Source organism: Equus caballus, chromosome 14 (assembly GCF_041296265.1).
Source record: "Equus caballus isolate H_3958 breed thoroughbred chromosome 14, TB-T2T, whole genome shotgun sequence".
Taxonomy (NCBI): Eukaryota; Metazoa; Chordata; class Mammalia; order Perissodactyla; family Equidae; genus Equus; species Equus caballus.
In genome coordinates this window covers 107,160,414-107,172,882 of record NC_091697.1, presented here as the reverse complement: position 1 = coordinate 107,172,882, position 12,469 = coordinate 107,160,414, and the positions used below count along the sequence as shown (strand labels likewise).

Genomic DNA, 12,469 nt, shown 5'->3' with positions numbered 1-12,469 from the left:
GGGGCTGCCCGCCGGCCCGCCGGCCCGGCGCCGCGGCGGCTTTGGGGCCCGGCCGCCGCCGCCTCGGCCCGCGCGGCGAGGGCTGTGCGCGGCCGCCCGCCTCGCGCCCTTTGTATCGCGGCCGCGCCCGGGCCGCCGCGGGCCGTCAGCGCGGCTGCACTCGCCCGGAGGGCGGGCGGGCGGTCCGCGGAGAGAAACGTGGAGGCTGGCAGCCGGCGGCGGCCCGCAGTCGGTGCGGACAGTTGTCCTCAGGTGCTTCCCGGCGGCCCTGCCTTCACGGGGACGGCGCAGCGCTGGGACTTCCTTTTACCCTAAAGGAAGGGCGTTTCTGAAATACAAGTTGTGTGGTGGATTAGGTATTTGGAAATCCAGGGGTGTAAGATGGGGTCCCGACGTGCTCGTTGCGGGGATGACAGGAGTTCCTTGGGATTTTAACTTTTCGCTGTGGCATCCGGCCTTCAGATGGGGGTGGTAGGGAAGTTGTGCTCAGCGAAGCGGGGCGGGGGAGGCAGGTTTTTGGGAAACGATTCCGCTTTGCCCCGGCCCTCCACCCCATTCTTAGAGAACGGCTCCGCCGAGTTGAAAACCAGCAGCTGCAGAAGGGGCTGTGCGTCCGAGGAGCCGCTTTCTGTCTGCTTCCCGTGCACGCGCAGAGCACAAATGCCTCCAGCTTGGCGGTGCGGCTTGTCCTTCCCCTTGTTTCCTCTGGGCCTGGTGAACTGGGCTGCTTCGTTGTCTTTTTCCGAAATGGGGCCCTCCCCGCGTCAGCCCTGATGGACGGACATCTTCGTCCTGGGCGTGCAGGGAATTACTGACTTCCTCCCACTGCAATAAGTACGAAATCTTTCAAAGTGATCAGGCTTATTACCATTATATATTGGGAGCAGGATAAGGTTTTGGTAAGAATGTGTATGATTCTGGTTGTAAATATTCCCATCATCCAGACTTGTTATGGTATTCATTGTTTTTATGACTGTTTTTTTTTTCTTTATGTAATTTTGAAGCTGTCGCGTGAACTCAGTTTTTCTACATATGGTAAATGAACTGCTTTGAAATGTCACTGTACTAAGCTGAGGAGAATTGCTTGCATTTAACCATGTTGAGTTCTGCAAATACTGTTTTTAAGAAATTTGGTTATAAAGGAAGGCAAACCCAGGGACATATGTACTGAAATAAGTTTATCAAATATAAACGGCAGGGAGGAGCACAGCAGTACGTGGGAGTTATTTTTATTGCCCAGGGCATTGATTATGAATATTTCTTCCTGGCATTGATATTTGAATACATATTGGTGCCAAAAAGAACTTGTTCCCGATAAAACTGTTCGGTTTACCAGCAAACAGGTGAGAAAGCTGAGAGAATTAAAGTGACTGGTTAACTGATGAAGTTTTCAAAAATGGTGGAGAATAATGCCACCTTCAAAAAGGAAGGATCAGAGCCCTTGAAATTCCCAAGATGTTGGGGATCTTTCTTAGCTGGTCCCATTCAGTTAGCGCCCTGGTAGATACCTGGTGAGTATTGGCTCGTCAGAGGGGTCTCCTGCGCTGCAGAGGGGGCGAACCCTGCAGTGGAAGACAGACGTTTCCAAGGGTGGGACTGTGAATTTGTAGTTATGTGCATGGGTGTGAGTGTAGGAGAGAGTTCCTAGATGCCACATTCTGTTGCTCCACGACCTCCTTGCTAGAATTCTTTGAAGTACTTGTCAGTAGGTGTAATAAGTAAGAATGTTAGAGTTCTAGAGTCTTAATGCTGAAATGAGATATTGGAACAGGAAACAGGGGTGCAGATTTGTCTTGGAACTTTCTGGAGTGGGTAGAATGCATACAGCAATGGTGGCTACATCTTACTCCAAGATGGTACCTGATGTTAGAGCAAATATCTGAACTCAGAACTGAAAGAAAGCTGATAACTCAAGGAAAGACCGCAGGATTTGAATTGAAATAGGTCTTTTTACTGGTTAAAATTTAAAAACAAAGCAGATCTTTTTAGTGTAGCGTAACAGTTAGGAACAGGAGCTCTCAAGCCAGACTTCTTGGATTCAAATCTTGGCACCTTTCATAATTATCTGCGTGGCTTTGGGCAAGTTACTTAATCTCACTGTGCCTCAGTTTTCTCATCTCATAATGTAATGAGGATTAAATGAGTTTGTACAATAAATAAGCTCTTAGAACTAGGCTTGGTGTGTAGTAAACACTCCGTAATTAATAACTGCTGTTAGTATGATCGTCGTCATGATTATTGATATTTTAGAAAACAACCATAAAATAGTAATCACTAGTATCAGGACTATGAGGTAACTATTGTAAACCCTTGATGCATTTCCTTTCAGTATTTTTAGTTTGATTTTTACATAGTTGAGGCTTTACTAGCTGAATAATTTTCCACTCTGCTTTTTTCAGCCAGTACCATAAGCATTTTCTCCTGCTATGATTTTGTCAGCGTCTTTTTATTTTTTATTTGTTTATTTATTTTGCAGGGAAAGATTCACCCTGAGCTAACGTCTGTTGCCAGGCTTCCTCTTTTTTTCCCCTCGCAAAGCCCAGTGCATGATTGTATATCCTAGTTGTAAGTCCTTCTAGTTCTCCTATGTGAGCCACCACCACAGCCTGGCCACTGACAGATGGGTGGTGTGGTTCTGCCACCCGGAGACAAACCCGGGCCACTGAAGCAGTGAGAGCGCCAAACTTCAACCACTAGACCATCAGGGCTGACTCTTGTCAGCATCTTTTTAAATGACCACGTGTTTGTGTGAATTTCTCTTAATTAAACGTTTTCCTGTTGCACAATTAGCAAGTTTCTAACTTTTTTATGCAGTTATAAGAACACTACAATGAACATCCTTGTACATAATACAATTTCTGTGTTTTAGATTATTTCGTTAAGATAGATTCCCCAAAGTGAAAATCTTGGGTCAGAGTATATGAACATTCAGAGGTCAAGGTCCATGTTGCCAAATTGCTTTTACTTAAGGGAAATAAAGGACTTAAACTGAGGAGCACATGTTTATTGCCCTTATTGCTTGAGATGGGAGGAGAGAGAGAGAATTAACATTTTTTCCGTGTAGTATACTAGACATTATTTGTAGGCAGTTAGCATACATGGTTTCTTTTACATATGTGATGCTCATTATCATAGACTTGTGTTACATGTGGGAGTTACTTCCATTTTACTGATGGGAGAAGTGAAGTGTAGATAGGTAAGTGCCTGAAGACTCAGAGTTCAAGGCTGGATCTGAATCTGGATCTGCCTGGTTGCAAAGCACATATTCTTTTATTTGTAAAATTTTATGTAATATAAGTATTCAGAATTTTAAAATGAATACATATATATAATGAATGAATACAAAATCTTATAGTGAATCTTTTTTTTTTTTAAAGATTTTATTTTTCCTTTTTCTCCCCAAAGCCCCCGAGTACATAGCTGTATATATTTTAGTTGTGGGTCCTTCTAGTTGTGGTATGTGGGATGCCGCCTCAGCATAGCCTGATGAGTTGTGCCATGTCTACGCCCAGGATCCGAACTGGTGAAACCCTGGGCTGTCGAAGCAGAATGCGCAAACTTAACCACTTGGCCACGGGGCCAGCCCCTTATAATGAATCTTATAATTCACCATAGCATAGTGAATCTACTAACTATTAATCATAGATCACATTTTTAAGACAGTGAAACTGAGCTGGAAGTAATGAATGGATAAATTACAAAGTCACACCAGATAGGGCTTAACTATCCACATACATTTTAGAAAAGGGAAAAAAAACCCTTACTTGGATGAGATGTAATTGGTAGTGAATATATAAAGCTGGTTTGTAAAATGAATGCAGCAAGCATTTGTGGGTAAAACACTCTTAATAATGACCTCGGCACAGGTGGGGAGGGAAAAAAAGAGAAATCCATCGAAATTGAGGTTAAGAGAACTGACAAAGGCCCATTAAATAACTAAATTGAAAAATACGCTTAGTAAACCCCCTGGCAAAGTAAACTAAAGTCTTAATAGAGAGATACCCCCCAAAAATTAAGAGGTGTTCTAGATAAGGAGAATAAGGTAAGGGGTGGGAGATTAATTTTATACTGAAAATAAAAGCAAAAAAAACCCATTTGAGTTGCATTTTACAGTTGATTTTGAAGCACTCTGAAGCCACTAGTAAAATAATCATCTCTGGAGCCCTTTAATCCTCAGATGAAGAAGTTACTGCCGTAGAGGATCCCAGAAAAGCATTGCTTTTGTCTTTACTAAGGAAGAAATTAGAGAAGAGAAATATTTCAGCAATCAGCAAATTGTGAGCGTATTAAACAGGTGTGAGTAAATGATTAGGTGGTATTCACCAGAATTGTAAAGAAACAAATATAAAACATTGATCCTTATGCTGCCATTAGAAATAATGGTTTTAAAAAATACTTAATGAAGTAAAAATATAGTTTACTTTGGTTGGAGCATAGGAAAACAGGGAACTGAAGAGAAAGATGGCAAATTAGGAAGGACTTCATGTGCCGTTTATTCATTCACTAAAGATTTATTAGTGCTAGGATTGTCCCTTGTTGTCAAGAGATTTACATGCTAGTGGAGGAGAGATACGTAAACAGAAAAGTGCAGTGGAATAGGCACAGCTTTTATGATACGAATCTGGAGGCGCCCAGGAGGGCTAGCAATAGAGTCCGTGGGGAGGGTGGGAGAAATGGCTCAGGCTTTTCTGGGGAAAAGGGGCAGCACTTCAGAGGGCGTGTCAGCAAAGATAAGGACCTACTATGTTATTGTAACTCTAAGCAGTTGAGGGGCCCTAAAAGGTGTAGAGCAGGAGTCCACAGCTTTCTGCAAAGGACCAGACAGTAAATATATTCTGCTGTGTGGGCCATGGTAGTGCAAAAGCAGTCCTAGACAGTGGAGACTAGTGGGTGTGGCTGGATTGGACTGGTGGGCCCACTAGGATATGGTGGGGGGTTTGAAGAAGGGAGGACCTGCTGAGCTGTGTGTCGCCCTAGCACGAGCCATTGAGAGATTTGAAATGAGGACTTCACAACATTGATTGGGGTGAAGAGCAGAATAAAATAGAAAGATAGGTTTTTTTTTTAAGCAATGTAAACCAATAAGAAAAGAGAAAACAATTTTTTAAATGGACAAATTCACAGAAGAGGAAATGCAGCTATGCAATAAACATGAAATAATGCTCTATCTCACCAATAGGGAAATGCAAAGTAAAACTGACTTTTTTACCCATCATATTGACAGAAGTGAAAAAGTTTTGCTAATGTGTATTGACAAGGTTGTAGGAAGACTCATGCATTGAATAAATCAGTACAACCATTTTACTTTGAAAGTAAAAACATTTTTGACCCAGCAGTTTCCCTTTCTTTCTCTGACACACCCAGAGAAATGGGTGTATCAGGAGTCATGTGTGTTCAAGATTGTCTTTGTCAGTAGCCACAGAACCTCCAGACTTCCAGGTCACCTTTCATCTCCTTCCCTCCGGTTCATAAAAGGGTCTGTGTTTGTCTACCTTTTTTTTAACCCCTTCCCAACTCTTCATGCTCTCCTGATGTGCCTTGCTGGAATTTACAGCCCATCATCCTCAAAATCCAGTCTCAACCTATTCTTGGTATTCCCTTCACTTTGTTGCTCTTGTGGAACCTGTGCACTGTGCATTTGGGGCTGTTATTTTTTCCCCATAGCTCTCCTTATCCCTGTGCTAGAGGTGGGGAAGGTATCTGCCATGCATGTGTTTGCTGCTTTCAAGCTATTCTTCCTCCCTTCTCCCTAAAAATCCTCAGTTTGGGGTTGTGTCTTCAGGTTATGTAATCCACTACCCCTCCTAATTGCTATCAGTTACTACCCTCCAGGTCATTGCTCCTCGTTTCTCAATTATTTTAGCCCTGGGCTCATTGCCCCTCTTTCCAGTACCACCTCAGTCTTTATTTTGAAATTGAAGAGGTTATACATCACTGACCTCTCCAGTCCCCTGGGCTCTCGTTTCTTAGCTTTCTCCAGCGCTCCTCCCATCCAGCCCTTCTCAGTTGCTCACTCCAGTCGTCATCCCCTCTTGCCTCATCCATAACTGCAGTCCATCCGCAGTTTCCGTTTCATGTGCTCCATTCTGTGACCCACTTCCTGTTGGGGAAGTTAACTCCTACTTAGTGTCTCAGCCGGAACCGTCTTTGACCCCCATGGAATCTCCAATCCATTCATCCTACCCCTGCTTCCCTGCCACTCACCCTCTTGATGTTTTCCCTTGCTTTCTTACTCATCTTAAATACCATGGTTAATCATTTTAATCACTCTTTTTGCATTTGCTCCCTTGCTCTTTGCTTGTTTGGTAGAACCACATCCCTAGTTAAAACCAACTGCTTTTCTTGCACCTGCCCCTATGTAGCTTAGTGTGGCTGGAAGAAAACACACATCCACACATGACCACGTACCTCAAGTGGGTCCTTAATGCTGCCTGTTGATTGTACTGTATTTTCCTAGTCTCTTCACTCTCCCACTCTTGTAAATGACTATTTCATATCTTTTCTTCAAACCTCCAATATCTCTTTTGTCATCGTCACTTTCAGCTCATGACCTTGCTTCCTACTTTGCTAAGAAAATTGAAGCAGTCAGAAAACTTCCACAGACCCCCCACCAGCCCATGTACCTGCCAGCATCTGTCAGCACACACTGTCTTCCCGCTCGTTACCTTAGATTAACTGTTCATCATCTTCTGTCTGCTTTTGTTCCAGATCCCATCCTCTCTCGTTTGCTCAAGGACATTGCTTCGGCTTCTCTCCTTCCACATGTCAGCAAATAGACATGCTATTACTTCTCCAATATTTAAAAAAAAACTTGATCCACTCTTCACCTTTCTCATTTTCCTTTTGCAGCATTATTCCTCGAAAGAGTTGTCTGTACTTGCTATTCCCAAGTTCTCTCCTCTCATACTCCATTAAACCCACTCCAGTGAGGCCTTTGTTTGCACCCTTCCCACTGAGACAGCTCCTCAGGTTCTCCAGTAACTCCCATGTTGCCAGATACCACATGCCATTGATTCTGATCATCTTACTTGCCCTGTCAGCAACGTTTGACACAGCTATTTTTTCACTTATCCTTGGAACTCTTTCTTTCTGGGATACCACACACCCCTAGTTATCTCCTACCTCCGTACTGGTTCCTTGTAATTCTCTGTTGCCTTTCTTCTCATAGACATCTTAATATTGGAGAGCCCCAAGTCTCAGTCCTTGGTTGTGTTTGTTTTTTGTTTTTCTTTTCTATATTCTATTGGTAATCTCATTCAGTCTCAAATCTTTAAATACCATCTAAATGCCAGCAATGCCCAAATTTAGATCTATGGCCTCTCTCCCTGACTCTAGTCTCATATGTTCAACTGCCTATTCAACATCTGTACCTAAATGTCTAATAATAGACATCAAACTCAGCATGTCCAAAACTGAACTCCTAAACTTCCTCCCCAGTGCCTACTCTCCCCATAGACTTCCTCATTTCTGTTTGTCAGTGGCAACTCCATCCTCTCAGTAGCTCAGGCTAAAATCTTGGAGTTATTCTTAACTTTTCCTCCTCTTTGACTTTTCTAATCCATTCTTTCAGGACAGACTGTTCTTTCTATATCATCAGAATATATCCAGAATCTTACATCTTACCGTGCCTCACCTCTCCAGACCACCACCCTGGTCCAAGTCATTACCGTCATATCTCCTTGAATTACTTAAGTAGATTACTACCTGGTCTCCCTACTTCACCCTAGCCCCTCCCAACAGTATTTTCTCAATATAATAGCCAGAATGAGCCTTTTACAAATTAAGACAGTCCCTGCCACTTCTCTATTCAAAGCCCTGCAGTGACTCCTGCTTTCAGTCAGAGAAAATCTAGTCCTTAGAATGGCCTCCAAGGCTCTACATAATCTGCCCAGCCCACTCCCCTTTCTCCTGACTTTGTTTCCTACCACCCTTCCCTCCTTGCTCGCTGGCCTCCTGGCTATATCATAAACATAGCAGTCCTGTTCCCACGTCAGGGCCTTTGCTTTAGCTGGTTCAGCTGTCTGAATGTATTTCTCCCAAAGATCATCTTGGCTTGCTGGCCTTACCTCCAGGTCTTTGCTCAGGTTTCACCTTCTGTAAACACCCTATTTAGTTCTGCATCCTTCCCTCCCCCATCCCCCTTATTCTGGATTCTTATTTTTTGCATAGCACATACAATCTTTTAACACACTCTATCAGAGGTCAGCAAGCTATACTCCATTGCCCTGTGCCTTGTTTTTGTACAGCCTGTGAATTAAGAATGGTTTTTACATTTTTAAAGGGTTATAAAACAAAAAGAATATACAGTAGACATATGTGGTCTGCAAAGCCTAGAATATTAACTCTCTGACTCTCTGCAGAAAAAGTTTGCACTGTATATTCTGTTTATTTTCTTTTTCCTCCCACGAGAATGTAGGCTCCAGGAGGGCCAAGATCTTTGTTTTATTTATTGCTGTATCTGCAGCAACTAGAGCAGGGCCTAGAATATAGTAGGCACTCAGGAAGTATTTGTTCAATGAATTAATTGCTTGTAATGGTGCAAAATGGTAAATAGGTTGTGTTCATCAATAAATTGTGCTGTGGTTAGTAATGAAACAGAGCTATATATAATGAGTAGGAAAGCTAAGACATTTTAAATGAGTTGTTATAGACCAAAAATAAAACTCTTTATTTGTACAGAAACATGTGTATTTAAATGCACAAAAAACAGCTCTACAAGGATATGCATCAGCTGAGTATTAGAGTACCTCTGGGGGGGAGACAAGATCAGGAGAGAAACTTGAAGACAGCTGGAATTTTATCCATATTGTGTCCCTTTTTTTTTTAATACAATGAAAGCAGTCACATACTAGTTTTTCATTTAAAGATTTTTTTTAATGAAGAGAAAGGGGAAAATATAGGTACTAACTAAAGCAGTGAGAGGAAATAGAGAGTGATGGGTGGAGAGAGAGGAAAGAGAACATTGCTTTTCTTAAATGTCACATTTGGCCGACAGTCCGAGTGAGGAGGAGTGAGCAATATGAATAGGTGGAGAAGGGGCCTGCAAAAGTAAAGACCCTTAGGTGAGAAGAAGCCTGACATCATCAGGGAGCTGCAGGAAGACCAGTGGCGCTGAGGCGTAGTGCAAAGTGGGCAGAGACTGCTAGGACGTAGCTCGGAGGCAGGCAGGAGCCCAGATTAGGGATGGCTTTGTAGGCTTTGGTAAGGATGTGAGGTTTTATTCTAAGTGTGGTGAGAAACCGTTGGAAGGTTTTGATGGAGAGAAGACATGATTTAATTGCAGATTTAACAAGATCATTTTTGCTGCTTTGTCTCAGAGAACAGGCTGTAAGGGAACAAAAGAGAAGGCTGGGAAACCTACAGTAGACCGTGTTTGTGTGGAACATGGGGTTTGGGCTGGGGCAGACAGTGGGGGAAGTGAGAAGTAGTCAGAGTGTGTTTTGAAGGTGTATTTTGAGGATATATTTTGACAGCACTGGCTGATGGTTTGGATGTGGGATATGAGGGAAGACAAAGATGACCCATTAGTATTTTGGCCTGAACAACGGGATGAACACTAGTGACATTTAGTGATATTAGGCAACTGGAGGAGGAGCAGCTTTGAACTGGATGGGGAAAGGAATCAAGAGTTCTTTTTTAGCCAGCAAAGTGTGAGATGCCCACTTAACAGACAAGTGGATGTGTCTTGTTAGACATTGGATGCTTGAGTTTGGAATTCAGAGTACTCTTGGATGGCACAGACTGGATGAGATTATGCGGATAGAGAAAAGAAAAGGGGTGGGATATTTAGGGGTAGGGGAGCCAGCAAAGGAGACTGACGGAGCAACCAGTGAAGTAAAGGGAAAACCAGGGCGGTGGGATGCTGCTGGCCGAGAGGTAAGAGCGCTTGCCTGTGTTCAGCACTGTGGGGAAGTTCTGATGAAGCCAAGAAGAAATCACTGGATTTGGCACCAGGGGATTCTCAATCTCAATGGGGTGGAGTGAAGCAGCGGAGCCGGTAACTTTATGCAGGCTTCAGGATGTCTCTGAGTGCAAGGGAGTGGAGAGATTGAGGAGTCATGGTGAATGCCGTCAAAGATGGTCTTTTAAGATTTTAGTTTGAAATAATTTCAAACTTAGAAGTTGTGAGAATAATTCAGAGAACTGCCATATACACTTTGCTTGGATTCATCGATTTTTAACATTTTGCCACATCCCCCCACCCCCAACACACACAATTATTTTTTTGGTCATTTACGAACAGGTTGCATGCATATTGTCCCTTTACCCTTTAAGACTTTAATGTGTGTATCTTAAGAGCCAGGATATTCTCTTCTGAAACGATGTATAGTCATCAAATTCAGGAAATTTAGTTTTTTACAGTCTGTATTACAGTTTTGTCACTTGTCCCAGTAACATATTTATAACATTTTTTTCCTCCAGTATAGGATCCAGTCTAGGATTTTATATTACCCTAAGTTGTTGTCTTTTTAGCCAGAAGTTTTGTTTTTTTCATGGAACTTTGCCATTTTCTCACCATAACAACCCCATGAGATAGGAGTACTATTAATTACTCACTTTATAGATCATAAGTTAATTTTTCTTCCCATGACTAATATATGGCAGAGCAAGAACTCAAGGTCAAGCAGAGAAACTCCAGGGTTTGTGCTCTTCAGCTCTGTGCTCCAGTGACTCCCATGTAGTGTATGGAAAAATCTGAAATTCGTTCTTTGAAGTGGACAAATAAGTCAAATATAGAGCTCACAGGCAATGATCCCTTATATCGAAAGGCTGATTTTAAATTTCCAGACCTGGATTCTAACTCTCTGTGATGGTAGATCAGAGTTTAACCTGTCACTCTGAGGAGGATTAGGGCAGAGGAAGAGCAAGGGAAGGGAAGATATTTAAACTTTATGTGTAAAATGTATCAGACTTTGGCGTGAATGATGTTTTCGGAGTTGTTTAGAAAGGTAAAATAAAATACTTGGATTAATTCTGTGGTGAGTTTAGTTGGCAGTATATGGACATGGTCTAAAGAGTCCTGATCTATGTTTCAAAAAGAGCTTGTTTCAGCTCGTAAAATGCTGCTTGTCAAATCTTTATGAGAAAATATTATGGGACCTAATTTAGGAAAAGAGCATTAAACAGTGAATCATTGGGCCAGCCCTGGGGGCCTAGTGGTTGAGTTCAACGTGCTCTGCTTTGGCGGCCCAGGTTCGGATCCCAGGCACAGACCTACAGCACTCGTCTGTTAGCAGCCATGCTGTGGCAGTGGCTCACATAAAAAAGAAAAAAAGAGGAAGATTGCCAACAGATGTTAGCTCAGGGCGAATCTTCCTCAGCAAACGAACAAACGAAAACAGTGAATCATTGAAGCCACAGGTGCTCCAGAACAGGTGTTGGAGTGCTCCATTGGATTTCTAGTTCAATAATGTTTTACACAGTTGTCTGTTACACAGTTTGAGGGGATAATGGGTAAAGACTTTTGTTGGATAGAGACCTGAGTTATGATGAAAGTTTTTCTTTAACATTTTCAACTAAAGATTGTTCTTACTGTCGAATGTGACTTCTGTGAGAAGTGACCCAGCTTGGTGCGGTACTGTCCCCTTTCACAGGAGCCCAGGCATTTGCTGAAAGAATCGAGGCACACGTAGCTCTCGCTCAGGTAACTCAGCAGTCCCAGAACTGCGCTTGAACAATTGAGTGCAATACAAGTCTCCCTGAAGGCTTGGAGAGTTTCAGGAGCAAGAATGAAGAGAAGTAGTGAGGCTAGCTTTTTCCTGTGGATTATGACCAGATTTATTATTTACAGTCGACTGAATGTTTTACTTCTAGAAGTTGAGAGCACCAGGGTCTTTCATTGCTTTGTAGATGAGGAAATGACCCACATGAGTATCAGTGATTTGTACAGGATGCCCAGCCAGCTCTTCTGTGTGCCAAGAAGAACGGAGACAAGAGCCCCAGCTCTCTGGCACTCCTTTTTTCCTGATGTTATTTCAGCTCTTCCGGGCACAGAAGGCTTGAAGACTCGCAGACGGAGGCAGTTTGTCCGAAAGCCCCGTGAAGTTAGGCGAGTTTGTTAGCTTCAGAAAGGCCGTGGCTCTGAGTCAAAGTGTGTGTGTCGCCTCCTCAAATATCATCCTTCCCCTGGCCTGACCCCTTCCCCCGTAAGTCAAGGATGAAATAGTGGAGAAACTGAAGGTAGGAGGTTTTTCTGGAGTCTTATTGTAGCACACATAGTAAGCTCAGTATCAAGAGTGTGGTGTACAGTAGTCCCCCCTTATCCTAGGGGGATACGTTCCATACCCCCAGTGGCTGCCCGAAACCGTGGATAGTGTGGAACCCTATATATGCTGTGTTTTTTCCTCACTAAAGGGCTAACAAGCAGGTAGGTAGCACATAGAGTGTGGGTATGCTAAACAAGTCCTCTGTGGGACAGAGCAGAATTTTATCACGCTACTCAGAATGGCATGCAGTTTAAAACGTGTGA

At 43.0% G+C, this 12,469-nt stretch overlaps 1 protein-coding gene across 4 annotated transcripts in view; it reads left to right on the top strand.

Moving 5' to 3' along the window:
* The window catches only part of TNPO1 (transportin 1), a 91,133-nt gene that overhangs the window by 530 nt on the left and 78,134 nt on the right, over positions 1-12,469 (top strand). Inside the window, exon 1 of one of the 4 annotated variants that reach the window (XM_070233538.1) lies at positions 51-356. The exons of 2 other annotated variants lie outside the window; for them this stretch is intronic. The gene's annotated coding sequence lies outside the window, so the exon portion shown is untranslated. Of the gene's footprint in view, positions 1-50; positions 357-12,469 lie in introns of those variants that run through there. One more of the 4 variants, XM_023618216.2, reaches the window with a different exon arrangement.